Source organism: Phoenix dactylifera, chromosome 2 (genome assembly GCF_051530095.1).
Source record: "Phoenix dactylifera cultivar Ajwa chromosome 2, Ajwa_hap1_PhDact_Kaust_v1.1, whole genome shotgun sequence".
NCBI classification, from domain to species: Eukaryota; Viridiplantae; Streptophyta; class Magnoliopsida; order Arecales; family Arecaceae; genus Phoenix; species Phoenix dactylifera.
In genome coordinates, this window is record NC_143191.1 from 43,361,488 (window position 1) to 43,374,923 (window position 13,436).

Genomic DNA, 13,436 nt, shown 5'->3' on the forward strand with positions numbered 1-13,436 from the left:
CCGACTGAGAACAGAAAGAAGAACAGAAAGCCTCATCTCAGAACCTGTCAACGAGTCGACTCCTGAAGTGCGCGAGTCGACTCCAATGTTCAACGAGTCGACTCCAGGGTAGTAAGAGTCGACTCCAAGAGGTACACAAAGAAAAGGTCAGAGAGCATTTTATGGACTCTGAGATTCGAGTCGACTCCCGCAATACGCGAGTCGACTCCGAGACTGTGCGACCATCGACAGACAGAAAACCATGTTACTGCCTCTGAGATTCGAGTCGACTCCCAGACAGCTCGAGTCGACTCCAAGACAAGCTTCACGTCAAAAGGCAGAAGACCAACTTTCGGAAACTGAGAGCCGAGTCGACTCCAAGGAAGTTCGAGTCGACTCCAAGACTGGATGAGCCAAAAGACAGAGAATCGGGAGTTCGGGCTCTGAGATTCGAGTCGACTCCAAGGACAGTCGAGTCAACTTGAGTGGACAAAATTCAAAATTGGATCCACGGACTTCTGTGGATGAGCCGACTCCAAAATTGCCAGGTCAGCTCCAGAAGTTGGCGAGTCGACTCCGGGTCAAGACGAGTCGACTCCCAGTCGTGACGGCAACTTTAATTCAAATTTGGAACAGTTGCCGAGTCGACTCCGGAAAAGCTTGAGTCGACTCCCGCTACAGTCGAGTCGACTCCTGATCGCGCGAGTCGACTCCAACCCACCAACGGTCATATTGTCAGGCTGCGCAGAGTGTGCAGAACGGACAGAAAAAGCAGTGTAACGGCTAGTTTCAGTGGGGGTTGGCTTAAATAGCCACAGAAGACTGTAGCAAGAGAGAGAACAACCATTCCACTCCAAGCATTCAAGCTTTCAACTCTGCAACTTGTTCTTCAACGAAAAAGAGGGAAGATCTGCAATAACTGCATCCAACTACATCTTCTCAACCTTAAAAGCTTCCTCCTCCTGCATTCAAGTCGACCACTCTTTCAAGAGGAGACCAGAAGTTCAAGAAGCCATTCCTCATCTCCGATCTAAAAGCGTTTGAGGCTTCTTAACTTCATTTATTGTTCATATTGTTTTTATCTGCTTTTTGAGAAGCTGTTTTCTGTTTTCTTTTACACACTGTATTTACTTGGTTCAATCGGGGGATTGAATCAAGGGGATTAAGGTTGGTTGGTGAGCCAAGTTAAAACCAACGTGTGTAAGGGTTTGATTGTGAGCCCGGGAAAACAATCGGGGTTGGTTCTAGTCGGTGAGCCTGGAAAAACCGACCGAGTTCGTTGTGAGCTCGTAAAACAACAAGTTTGGTTGCGAGCTTGCAAAACAACCGGCTGTAATCCAAGGGGGTTATAGTGAATTCCCAAGAGAGACTTGGGGAGTGGACGTAGGAGCAAGGGGTAGCTCCGAACCACTATAAAACTCTGTGTTTGCATTGGATTGTCTCTTCTCTTCTTCCTCTCACATCACTCACAGCACTTAGCATTAATTAAATAACTTGCAATAGTTTTTAATTAATCATCCATAACGTTTTAATTATTCAAATTAATTTAAAACCCAATTCACCCCCCCCCCCCCCCCCTCTTGGGTTGTCTATCTGGGCAACAGATTGGAGGAGGGAGTGGAGGATGTAGGAAATCCATTGTTTGTCCTACTTGTACTAGGATTCTATTCTTAGTTTATCTTTGTTTTCTATTCCAATACTAATTGGAATAGTTTGTCTTTTAGTGGTAGTCATACTTTAGTTAGGTTGAGCCTTAGGTTTAATATATTTGAGTTGTTTTTTAGTTGGAGTATAATATTGATACTTTCATTTTTTAGTGGAGAGAATATGGTTTTGCAAATAGGGGAAAAGAGTTGAATGAAAAGCTGGAGAGAATTTTTTTTTAACGTATGGAGCCGGTTAACTAAGGCATTTTTGTGAGAGGAGTTGAAGTTTCGGCCTTTATTTTTTTTGAATAAATTTATTTTCTCTCCCAATGTTTTTCTTCCTCTATTATTTTTTTCTTGCAAGTCTTTGCAAATATTTTTTGTGTTCGATATTTGTTCAAGATTTTGAGCTAGGATGTTCGATCTACTTCGAGTAACATGCCATTCTATAGAGGATGTGAGAGCCGATGAGGGTGACGGGGAGGGCCGGAGGCAGTGGGAGAAGAGGCAAGGAAAGATGGCAAGGCCATCAAGCTTATTGGTGGAGAAGAGGGTGGAGCAATCAAGGAAGAAAAAGAGGAGGAAAGAGTGATGCAGGACAACTGCAGAAAGAAGAGGAAAGAGAGGAGAAGAGGAGGGGGAAGAAGAGGAGGAGGGAGAAGAAGACAAGGAGGCTAATTTTTATTTATCATTCATCAAAAATCTAAACATGAGGGTGAACCCATATAAATAGGATCACAAAATAACAAATAGATCCCTACAAATAAAACAATCCCGAAAAGGTCCTAAAATGACAATTTGCAAATAAACCCAAATGACAATATGCAAATAAATCCAATCAACATAAAATAAATATAACTAAAATAAATCAATCTAAAATAAAATCAGGCTGGCTGAATCGGCTGGGATCCGCTGGGATCCGCTGAGTTGGCTGGATCCTGTGGCGACCGGCTGACCTGGCACTAGTATCCGCACCAACTCTCCTCGGGTGGAAAGAAGTCGACCTCGACGAAAGTGGCTCGGTAAAGCCTCGGTAGTACTCCAAAAAGTCGGGGTCAATCGACGGTCTCTCCTCATGCTGGATCTAAGTATAACCGGACTTTGGTCGTCCACGCCAACGAACCAGAAAACGTTGGATGCCTCCATCACTGTCAAAAACTATTTGCTCGGCTAAAATAGAATCAATACTCTTTTTGTGCTCGATGGAGGATAAAAGGAAACGAAGATGGCATGGAATCAATAATAGGATAAACATCGGGCGCAGGAGAGTGTGCAGCAAAAGAGTCTTCAGGGATTGCAACCAAATCTTTAATATTAAGAGTAAGGCTATGACCAAAATCAAATGGAAAGTCAATGGCATAGGCGTCAGTGCCATCCTTGTGCAACACCCTGAATGCTCCAATACTAAAGACTGCAATTCCTTAAGACAAATCATTACGTAACCCCAAGTTTGAAATTCTTTAGCATGAAAATCAGCTTGCATCTTATATTGAGCAGGACATGCATGAATGCCCTTATAGATTTCCTGATACAACTTATGAATGTGTTGTGTAAATGCATATGCAAGCTCAGAAATCCTAACATTAGTTTCGATGGGTTGTGCGAGGGTATATCCAACTATACTCATGGTAGATTGGTCAGACTCGCTACCTGACTGTGCAAGCGAGCTAGGTGTAGTGTGGGTGCATCCTAGGGTTTCAGGTTCGTCATCACTCTCTTCCTCAATGTCCTGAATGTCATCGAGGTTTGGTTCATAGATTTGCTCCTCTAAGTCATCTATGTCACCTCCCTGATCTTGCTGAGCAATAACGAAAATTTTGTTAGCACATTGGGAGATAACGTGTCCAAAACCTTGGCATTTGTGACACCAAATTTTGGAATGTGTTTTGGGAGGCTCACCAAGGATTCTCGTGCTATTAGTGTCTCGGCCTGGGACATGGGCAGGAGGAGGGAGCCTATGAGTAGTGGACCCTACAGGAGGTTTGGACCTTAAGGAATTAAGGCCCGTAGGAGTGCTTCATGTGTCAGGGCGCCTTACAAATGTGGACTTAGTGTTCCATCGGTTACGGAGATCGTCTTGGTAGTTAAGAGGCAGGTATTTTTCTTTAAGTCTCTCTTTCATCTCTACCCAATCAGTTATTTCATGTTGTTGTCTCCTAGCTAACAGTTGTTCAATGTTTTGCCAAAACAGCTTAGCTCGACCAAGGAGTTTCATTCTAGCGAATCGAACTTTTTTATCCTCGGACAGATTGTACCACTCAAAGAAGTGGTCCATTTCGTGTAACCAATCAGAGAAGACTTTCGGGTCAAGACGACCGTCAAAAGTGGGGGCTTCAACCCTAATGCCTTGCATTACATCTTCATCAGGGTCACGAGGTTCTCTGGGTTCTACGGTATGTCGGTGACCTCTATCAATATGAGGAATGGGACCAGGTCCTTTAGGGCGAGGATAGGCATAATGGTGACCTGGAACAGACCTATTATCAAAGTTGTCCTGCCGAACCGAGCCTTGTTGTTCTAGGATTTGTTCTAGGGTGTCGTCCTCTTCAAGTCCCGGTAAATGGGGAGTACTAGCTCTTTGGGAACCAATAACCCTCTGAAGTGAAGCCTCAATTGAATCGAGTCGGGCATTAACCTGGGTGGACATTGTGGTTAAGTCATGAATTTGGGCATTGTTTGCTTGGACTTGGGCATTGGTATTTTGGACTTGAGCATTAGTTTTTTGGACTTGGGCATTAGTGTTTTGGACTTGAGCATTAGTGTCTTGGATAGCTTTTAATAGAGCTTCGATTTTGGAATCCATGCTTAATTGGGACTCAGGATGAGATGCGTCACGACCACTACGTAGATGCATAAAATGAATGACAAAATGTATGATCCGACCAACTATAAATGTTCCTAAGTAGACCTAATGCATGAAATGAATTCAAAATTGCAAAGTAGATACTCAATATAACCGGAAGCTAACTCAAGCAATTGAAATTGGCTTTGAATTACGTAACAAATTCAGATAAGTAGTTGCAGTCAAATAGTACAAGTTTTCAGTGTGTTGCAGGATTGCACAGAGCCTCAAAGAACTTCCAAAGATTAGGTAGCCCTGCAATTAATAACAAAGATAGGCCACTACTAGGGTTTTGGTGTTGTTTGGAGTGAATGTGTTGAATTTTTAGGAAGCAATATCAATAGAGCACATAAGAATTAATTAATTCTAAATTTAGACAAACAAATAAAATTTGTAGTAAGGGAAGAAACCTGACCTGGGTTGGGTGACGACCAAAAACACTGCACAGTAAGTAGGCTTGTCAAACGGCTCCAGTTGGGGTTGATCTCAGCAACACGGCAGGTCGAAATGGGCTCTGCAGTGGCATTGCAGGCCGACGGGCTTGGGCCTGTGAGGAGGAAATCGGATTGGGCCCGGTGTTTAGGGCCTGAGAGTCGGGCCCGGTGGATTCTTTGGGGGTGCGGGCGCGGGCCCGATGAGAGAATCAGCTCGAGAGAGAAAATGAAGGTGGGGTGGGAGGTGAGGTGGGTTCGGCCGTGAAGGAAGAAGAAAGGGGAGGAGAGATGGGGTTACCCTTGATCCCACAGAGGGGAAGGGGGGGTGCGATCAGTGGAGGAAAGAGGAGGGAAGGGTTAAGGGAATCGTGGCACGGGGGAGGCGCTGCGTGTGGGTGGCGTAGGAAGGGGGCGGCGCTGCGGTGGAGGCGGAGGCGGTTGCAGCACGGGGGCGGCACTGCGGTGGAGGCGGAGGCGGTTGCAGCACGGGGGCGGCACTGCGGTGGAGGCGGAGGCGGTCACAGCACGGGGGCGGCGCTGCGTGCGGGCGGCAGAGGAAGAGGGCGGCGCTGCGTGCGGGCGGAGGGGAAGCGGCGACGTCGGAGGCGGCGCTGCGGTGGAGGCGGCACTGCGGTGGAGGCGGAAGCGGCGTGCGAACGGGGGAGGAGAGGCGGAGGCGGCGGTGGAGTTGCGGACGATCAGAGGAGGAAGATGAAAGGTACTCTTCTTTTTTTTTCTTTTCTTTTTTTTTCTTTTTTTTTCTTTCTTTTTTTTAACCCGATTGGGTTCGGGTTAGCGGGCGCACCCGCTCCGGGAACCCACTACGGGTTCGGCTCCATCGTGGGGCTTTGAGGGGAGGAGGTTGCAGGTGGTTACCTGCTTCCGCAGCAACCGGTGCATGGGGTGCGGTGGCGGTTGAAGGAGATGGGGGGGCACAGGCGGGCGATCGCTGCGAGGAGTCGAGAATCGCAAAGAGGGGAAGGCAGCGACGACGATCGGGACGATGGGCGCTCGAGAGTGGCAGTGCCCCTTTCCTCAGATCCGGATGAGATCGGCGATCGGGGACGCACGGGAGCGTGTGGAAGCGGGATACGATGGAGCGTTGATGAGTGATCTGGCCACGGACGGCGACGCCGAGATGCAATGGAGCGTGGCGGCTGGCGACGGGGACGCGGGCGGAGCTAAGCGTGTCCTCCTCTCTTCCGTGCTTGGGTACGGCCACGGTTGGCCGGTGGCTCAGGGAGATCCTCTTCGTCGGGTCGCAGGGCGCGCGGTTGGTGCTCTCGGTAGCGGTTGCGACGGCGTTGGAGGTGTCGGACGTGCGCGAGGTGGGGTGGGGGAATCGTCTTAGGGGCTTTTCCCTTGGGAGGATGATGGCCACGGGAACATGGATTCTTTTTTCTTTTCTTTTTTTCCTCTCGTTCGTAGCCTGACCCACGGCAGCCCAGAAAAGAAAAGGGTTTTGGCAACAGAGGCAAAACCGGGTGCTCTGATACCAAAGCTGATGCAGGACAACTGCAGAAAGGAGAGGAAAGAGAGGAGAAGAGGAGGGGGAAGAAGAGAAGGGGGAGAAGAGGAGGAGGGAGAAGAAGACAAGGAGGCAAATTTTTATTCATCATTCATCAAAAACCTAAACATGAGGGTGAACCCATATAAATAGGGTCACAAAATAACAAATAGATCCCTACAAATAAAACAATCCCGAAAAGGCCCTAAAATGATAATTTGCAAATAAACCCAAATGACAATATGCAAATAAATCCAATCAACATAAAATAAATCTAACTAAAAGTAAATCAATCTAAAATAAAATTAGGCTGGCTGAATCTACTGGGATCCGCTGAGCTGGCTGGATCCTGTGGCGACTGGCTGACCTGGCACTAGTGTCCGCACCAAAGAGTGGATGAGGACAAGAGTATTGACAATTGGTGAAGGGCGGCAATGGTGGGCTCCAGGCTTCAATGAAGGGGTGACGGCTAGAGGGAGACCTTCAGCGGCTTGGCAACCGAGGTAAGAGAGGGATAGTTCAAGAAGGAGAGGGAAAGGGGGCAAAAGCCCGTGGGTTTTAGGATTTGTCTTCTTTTAATTTGGTTAAGACTGGAGAGTACCCATCCCTTGAAAATGAAATGCATAGCCAACAAAACCTCACATCGATGGATCTACATCCGTTTGTATTTATCATGAACAAAAAATAACAATAAATATTTGCATTATCATAGCGCTCTTTTGACACTATCACTGGCTACATCTTCTCATGATTTGTGCAGAGGCACATTTTTGATGCCTATCATGAAAAAAATACATTCAAGGTGTTGTAGCTTCAACCAATATCATATCCTTATCTTTCTTATTTCTTTCATTGGCATTTCTCTTATATTTGTGTGATTTTGTATCTATATATATATATATCTAAAAATATTATTGTTATATATTTCTGAAAAAGATTAAAATAATATTTATATTACTATTATGTTTTTGTTTGGTATTTTTTGCTATCGTTGAATTAAAGTTCCTCCACCGGCCAGCCAGTTCATATGAAATTAGAGGCTTGCTCTCCGGATAAGATCAAGGAAGGGTATTGTTGCTGGAAATTGGACCCGGGGGGCGATCGTCGGCTGGAAGGGGGAGGCTCCGCGGCCTGAATGGCGGACGGCGGCTTGTCGGCGGGCTACGTCTTTCCGGAGGCCTGCAAGAAGCCGGTGGCTGGGCAGTCCGGCACCGGCCCTCCGACGCTTAAGTCAGCAAGAAGTCTATATGAGGAAGGAGAGGGGGAGTGAGAGAGATTAGAGCCGGAGAGAGAGCCCCCCTCTGTGAGTGTAGAAATCTCCCTTTTATAGGGAGGGCCGGGTTACCTGTGACTGTGACAGAGCAGGTCGTACATCTGCTCGATTGGCCATTAATGCTCGATCATGTAAGTCAATGCTATCATTATACGAAATCAGGCCGGAGCCTTAAGCCATCGAAGAGTCATGCCATCATTTGTAGGCATGCGTATTTGCCGTAAAAGGCTCGGTGTCCGTAGGTGATGGAGATCATACACTTTAATTGTTGAGTGAATCAGGTGTCTGCGCAGCCCATACGCATTAATTGATGGCAGACATAAGACGTAACCCTTTGCTCGTCTGGAGGGGAGGTAATTTCAAGCTAAAGGGTCTGCTCGGTCGGCCCCCGCTCGGGGGGTCTGCTCGGTCGGACCCCGCTCGGGGGGTCTGCTCGGTCGGACCCCGCTCGGGGGGTCTGCTCACTTAACTATGGCGGTTTTTCCCTAACACTACCCCCCGACTTCCGAGCTCGAGCTGCTCGGGAGTTCGAGCGCGGGAAGTAGAGGTTATATGTTTAAGAAAATTTTGAATTATCGCACGTTTCAAGGCGCTTTAAATAGGCGGTGACTCTCCCTCTCCGGAAACGTTTTATCAAGGTACCCTTCCGCTTTTCAAAGCGTCCTCGCGTTGTGGACTCATGATGAGACCGCACGATCCGATGAGACGCTTCTGCGTTCGAGATGTCGGTTCGGATTGAGTGCGGCTCTTTAATAAATGGGTGGACGCGTGTCACGATCTGGGCAGAGAGCAGCGCTCTGCTACGCAAATCTGGGTCGTCGGAAGAGGGTATATATATATACATATCCCTCCAGGTTCATCTTCCTGCTTTCTTCTTCCTGTTTTCTTCCTAGACCGAAGTAACCGTTCTCCGGCGAACTTCCGACAGGTTTTTTTTTTTTCTTATTTGTTCGGAGTCCTCCTTCCTTTCTCCTCCTTTTCTTTTGCAATGGGGTCCGGTCCAAACGACTTTGGGTCCACCATGACTGAGGTCAAGGTCGAGATAGCCGAGGAATGGTTTTTCCCTCGGCGGGGGTTCCGCTTGGAACCCACCGGACTGGGGGATCGAGTATCGCATCCCCCGGAAGGTCGGATCGGAGTGTACCGGGAGGCACTCTGGGCCGGCCTACGGTTCCCCCTTCATGGGTTCTTGAACGAGCTGCTCGCGGAGTACCAGCTGGTCCCGGCGCAGCTCGCTCCGAACGCATAGAGGACGATCGTCGGGTTCCTATCGCTATGCTTAGCGTTCGGAATTCCGACCTCGGTCAATGTTTTCCGGCGCCTTTTCATGTTAAAGTCGAATCCGGAAGACGAAGAGTGGCTTTACGTCGCCCTCCGGGCGGGTCGGCCACTCTTTCATGGTGCCCCGTCGTCCATCCACGACTGGAAGAAGAAGTTTTTCTTCTTGGGGTCTGAGCGGTCGTGAGGGTTCGACCCCAGGTGGAGGCCGTGCCGACTCAGGGCCGTCAACAAAATCCCTAAGCTTTCCACGCGCGAGCAGGGAGCCCTTGACACCATTCGCAGTCTCGGGGACGGAATTCTCCTAAACGGCCTCATAAGCGAGGACGCTTTGGTGAACGTGGGCCTGAGCTCGGCGCGTCCTCTGGATAAGGGCAAAAGTAGAAGGCCTTAATCTTATTCTTTTTTGTCTTTTGATACTTCGGATCTCATTCTGTTTGTTTTTGCAGACATCGCAAAAATGGTTACCAAAAGCGAAGTTATGTATGCTCGGTACAGGAAGAGGGCGGCCGAGCTCGGAGGGGAGCCGCTCGAGCCCAAAAAGAAGGCGAAGGTCGCTCCCCGAGTCGACCCTCCCGTGGCCACTAAGGGGGGATGTTCGAGCTCCGAGCCCGGAGGCTCGGGTGGGGCGACCCTGGCGCTTCCGTGCCCGGCGCCTATCTCCCGGGCTCCTGATCAGCCTCCTGTCCGACCCGAGGGGCCGGCGTCCGAGCCGGGTAGCAGCCAAGGGGCTACGAGGCCAGAAGTGACGAAGGCCGGCCTTTCCGACCCGGCGAGGGATCAAGAGCGACGATCCTACATCGTGGAGTGGACGCTATTCGAGGATGATTCGGCCCTCGAGAATATTGAAACGGCGCGGCAACTTTTCCGCGCCGTGCTTCTTCCGGCCGACAGGGCGAGGATTCAGGCCATGAGCCAGAATCAGTTCCTGGATACGGCCCGTTTCTCCGCAGTTCGGGTAAGTTTTCGTTTAGTATTTCCTCGCACAGCCTCTTTTTTCTTCTCCCTTTTTTTGTGCTCCCTTAGCCTAACTTTTGTTTTGTTTTCAGCATCTCCACGAGACCGAGACCCTGATCGCCCTCATCGCGGACTACCGAGATCGGGCTCGTCGGAATTCGCAGGCACGGGAGGCGGCCGAGAAGAGGGCGGAGGAGGCCGAGAAGAAAACGGCAGAGCTCGAGCTCCAGAAGAAGGAGCTCTTGCTCAGAGTAGGCGCCGCAGAGGATGAAGCCAAGCTCCTGACGATGGAGCTCGACGAGGAGAAGGCTACCCACTCCCTGGCCAGGTCGGAGCTGCGAGCCTCCGAGGCTCGCCTGGCCGAGGCGCAGTCCTCGCTCACCACGTGTGGGCAGGCAATAAAGGAAGCGGAGCTCAAGATCAAGGAGCTCCGGGCTCAGCTCGGAGCCCAGGAGGAAGAGGCCCAGAGGCGGGCCGTTCAGCTCTTCCGGGAGTCGGAGGAATTCCGGGAGTTGCTCGAGGAGGAAGCCGTGAATGGCCTCATTCAGGGGTTCACTGACTTCCGCAACCAACTGTGCCGGCTCTGCCCCGTCTTCGATCTCGACCAGCTTCAGCCTGGAGCCGGGGTCGAGGGCCTCGTGGGGGAGTCGGCCGAGGCAGCCCCGGAGGCCTCGGGAGGAGAGCCAGCTCGGGAATCCGTCCCCGAGATTGTGCCCGAAGGCAACGAGGTCGGCGAGCCCGGAGCTACCGCCGAGAGGGTCGAGGCTGAGGGCGCTGAGGTCGAGCCCGGGGAGATCCCGGTTGAAGATGTCGCGCAAGCCGCACCCTGACTTGTAATAAAAAAAATTTTTTTGTAACTTGGGGTCGGTCCGTGTCTGTCGCACGGCCGACCCCCAATTTTGTACTTTGGCCTTCGGGCTTTTTAATGAATATACTTCTTCGAATACTTCTCTTTTGCTTTTTAGATGTCTTAGTATAAGCCACCAAGGCATTTTAGATCGGACTCGGACTTGCCGAGCTCCTGAGCTTCGATGTAGTTTCACAATCGTAGCTAGGGAGCACCTTGCTCTGATCACCGAGCCCCGAGCTCGACCAAACCTTAGTAAGCGGCCATAGAACCGAGCTAAGGTTCAAGTAGATGCGTCCGACCAAGGCCGGAGACTTCGATATCAGTCGAGATATTCATTAGGAATATGAAAATGCACGGAGCATGTGTATCGAACAGGGCAGGCGTTGTCAGGGCGTACCTTTTCGGGGCCATGTGCCCCGTGCCGCGAGTTTGTCCATGGAGAACGGCCCCGAGCTTAGTCCAAGGCACGGGGTGACCACTGGAGCTCGCACCCGGAGTGACCACTGGATTTGGGATGCCTGGACTACTTAGGTCTGACACCGGAGTGCTGATGGTCGGCAAGGACGAGCCGAGCCCGAAGGCTGACGGAGATTGAGCCGAGCCCGAAGGCTGACGGAGATCGTGCTGAGCATGATGGTCGATGGAGATCGAACCGAGCTCGGTGCCTGGTGGAGATCGAGCCGAGCTCGATGCCTGATGGAGATCGAGCCGAGCTCGATAGGTGATGGAGATCGAGCCGAGCTCGATAGGTGATGGAGATCGTGCCGAGCACGATAGTCGGTGGAGATCGAGCCGAGCTCGATGCCTGATAGAGATCGAGCCGAGCTCCATAATCGATGGAGATCGAGCCGAGCTCGATAGGTGATGGAAATCGTGCCGAGCACGATAGTCGATGGAGATCGAGCCGAGCTCGATGCCTGATGGAGATCGAGCCGAGCTCGATAGGTGATGGAGATCGTGCCGAGCACGATAGTCGATGGAGATCGAGCCGAGCTCGGTGCCTGATGGAGATCGAGCCGAGCTCGATAGGTGATGGAAATCGTGCCGAGCACGATAGTCGATGGAGATCGAGCCGAGCTCGATGCCTGATGGAGATCGAGCCGAGCTCGGTAGGTGATGGAGATCGTGCCGAGCACGATAGTCGATGGAGATCGAGCCGAGCTCGATGCCTGATGGAGATCGAGCCGAGCTCGATAGTCGATGGAGATCGAGATCATTTGCTTCCGGGGGGACCACGTAGGCACTGCCCCGTCATCCCGAAGTATCGGGGCATCCCGACCGTGGTCGGGGTAGGAGAACGAGCCAAGCTCGTTGGTCGATGGAGAACGAGCCGAGCTCGTTAGTCGAGCGACAAATGGAGATACTGGCATTTCGAGTTTTTCGCTGTAGTGCCCGGCTTTGCTCGATTCTGTTTTTGCCCGAGCAGGGTCGTATATATGAACTGGGCCGGGTCATCTGGGAGCATGTAGGTATCAGGAGAAATTTAGCACAGTTAGACGATTGCAAATAAGTTAAATTTACAATTGATGCGGAGAACCCTTCGGGACATCATTGGTAGTACACCCGAAGGTTTTCGGAGCTCCAACTCCATGGAATGAGAGTCCCGCCAAGAGATTTTAGCTTGTAAGCTCCGGGTCGCTGGACACGTGCGATCTGGTAGGGTCCTTTCCAGTTCGGGGCCATTTTCCCTTGCTCGGTCGGCTGGGAGGCCTCCGCCTTTCTGAGGACGAGGTCCCCCTCTTTGAAGGACTTGATCTTGACTCTGGCGTTGTAGTACTGCGCCGTCCTTTGCTGGTATTTTGCCATGCGAACTCGGGCGGCTTCTCTTACTTCCTCGACTAAGTCAAGATTGTTTCTGAGCTGCGAGGAGCTGGAGCTGGCATCAAAATGTTCTACTCTCGAAGAAGGGAGCCCAATCTCCAGGGGGATGACGGCTTCTGTTCCGTACGTCAAATTGAAGGGGGTTTCGCCGGTGGGCACCCGGAACGTAGTCCGGTAGGCCCAGAGGACGTTATACAGGTCTTCGACCCACTGTCCTTTGGACCGGTCGAGCCTGGCCTTGAGCCCCTGCAAGATGGTTCGATTTGTTACCTCGGTTTCTCCATTTGTCTGTGGATGCGCGACCGAGGTGAAACGGTGGTCGATGCCGAGTTCGGAGCAGAATTTCCGAAAACGGGCGTTGTCGAACTGGCGACCGTTATCTGATATGAGGATGCGGGGGAGGCCGAATCTGCAAATAATCGATTTCCAGACGAAGTCCCGCATCTTCTGCTCGGTGATCCGGGCAAGCGGCTCGGCCTCTACCCACTTCGTGAAATAGTCGATGGCGACAACTATAAATTTCTTTTGTCCGGTCGCCAAAGGGAATGGTCCCAAGATGTCAATCCCCCACTGGGCAAATGGCCAGGGGGAACTGATCGAGGTCAGCAGGGCCGAGGGTCGTCGTTGGATGTTGGCGTTCCTCTGACACCGGTCGCACCTCTGGATGAAGTCCAGGGTATCCTTCTGAAGCGTCGGCCAGTAGTATCTTTGGCGCAGAATCCTGTGCGCCAATGCTCGTCCCCCCATATGGCTTCCACAAATCCCCTCGTGAACTTCGCGCATTGCATAATCCGCCTCGGACGGGCGGAGACACCTGAGGAGGGGAGAGGTGAAAGATCTTCGATAGAG